The following is a 1,894-nucleotide window of genomic DNA, read 5'->3' as shown; positions in this document are numbered from 1 at the left end:
TGAGTAGACCTAGGAACGAATGCAGCTCCGTCACAATCTGCAGCTTGGCTGCATTCTTGATGGCCTTGGTTTTCGCATCCGTGGGCCTGATGCCGAAAGCAGCAATTTTCCTCCCCAACAATTCAACCTCTGGTGCCATGAAGACGCACTTCGAGTGTTTCAGTCTGAGTCCCATTTTGTCCAGATGATATGGAACCTCTTCCATGTTGTTCAGATGTTCCTCAGAGTCATGACCTGTGATCAGGATGTCATCTTCGAACACGATGGTTTTGGGAACGGACTTCAGTAGACTCTCCATGTTCCTCTGAAATATTGCTGCGGCTGAGTGAATTCCAAAAGGGCACCTGTGATAAATAAACAGCCCTTTATATGCGTATTAATGCACGTTAATCTCTTTGACATCTCGACCAGCTCTTGTGTCATGTAGGCCGACGTCAAGTCCAGTTTGGTGAATGACTACCCCCGGCTAGCGTTGCAAACAAATCATCAGCCTTCGGTAACGGGTACTGATCCTGTTTCGAAACCCTGTTGGTCGTAGCCTTGCCATCTCCACAGATTCTGACTGTGCCATCACTTTTCAGCACAGGAACAGTGGGGCTGGCCCAATCATTAAATTCAACCAGTGATATGATCCCTTCATGCTGGAGTCTGGCCAATTCGATTTCGACCTTCTCCCTCATCATATACGGAACTGTCCGAGCTTTATGATGGACGGGTCTTGCATGCGAGTCCACGTGGATCGTAACTTTGCCTCCCGTGAAGTTGCCGATGCCTGGTTCGGACAGTGAGGCGTCTTGCTCAGTACTTGGGCACATGTATCTTTCTCCGACGACAACGCCTTGATGTCGTTCCAATCACATCTGATATTTTCTAGCCAGTTCCTGCCGAACAGCGTTGGGCCATTGACTGGGGCAATCCATAGCGGTAACTCGTGAACTGCACCGTAATACGACACTTTAATTGTGGCACTGCCAATCACCGTTATGAGTTCTTTGGTGTACGTGCACAACTTGGCATTGACTGGGCTCAGCCTGGGCCTCACACCCTTCGTCTCCCACAGCTTGTCGAATGCCTTCTGGTTCATTATCGATTGACTCGCTCCCGTGTCCAGTTCCATCGATACCGGCACCCCATTAAATTTCACGTTGATTATTATCGGTTTGCTCTTAGTTAGGAACGAGTACAGTCCATACACTTCCTCCTCTGGTATCTCGGATTGCGTATCCGGATCCGCGCTAGTCTGACCATCATCCTCCGCGTGGTGTGTCGCAGCACGCTTGCTCATCTGCAGACACTTGCGCTGGAGATGCCCCACCCTCAGACAGCCTTTGCAACTATATTGCTTAAATCGTCATTGCTGGTGCCGGTGATTTTTCCACAACGCCAACACGGAGAAATCGGATGCATTCCCGCTGGTGGACTTTGGGTAGCCACAGGTTTTACGTATGCAGTCGGGTAAACCCTGTCATGTGCCGCTCTGCCGATCGCCGAATCAATCATATTTACAGTACTTGCCGAGTTTCGATTTTTCACTAATATCTGCTTTAGACTTCTCTCTGTCGTCATGCATGACTGTGCGATCATGATGGCCCTGTTCAAGTCCAACGTCTCCACCGCCAGTAGTTTACGCAGGATCACCACGTGGTTGATGCCGATTACAAAGAAGTCTGCCAACACAGCCCCGAACTTACACGGTCCCGCTAGACGGCTCAGGTCGGCAACGAATTACACCGCATCCTGGACCTCTGAGCAAACGTGCATGTAAAATCTGTATCTTGAGATGATGATGCCTTCGCCTGGCTTAAGGTGGTCCTGTTCCAGCGGACACAATTCTTCATATGTCTTCTCTGTTGGACTCACAGGCAGGAGTAGATTCTTTATCAGACCATAAATT

Source organism: Pristiophorus japonicus, chromosome 1 (assembly GCF_044704955.1).
Source record: "Pristiophorus japonicus isolate sPriJap1 chromosome 1, sPriJap1.hap1, whole genome shotgun sequence".
Taxonomy (NCBI): Eukaryota; Metazoa; Chordata; class Chondrichthyes; family Pristiophoridae; genus Pristiophorus; species Pristiophorus japonicus.
The sequence above is the reverse complement of the archived record's forward strand: the minus strand, read 5'-3'. Positions refer to the sequence as shown.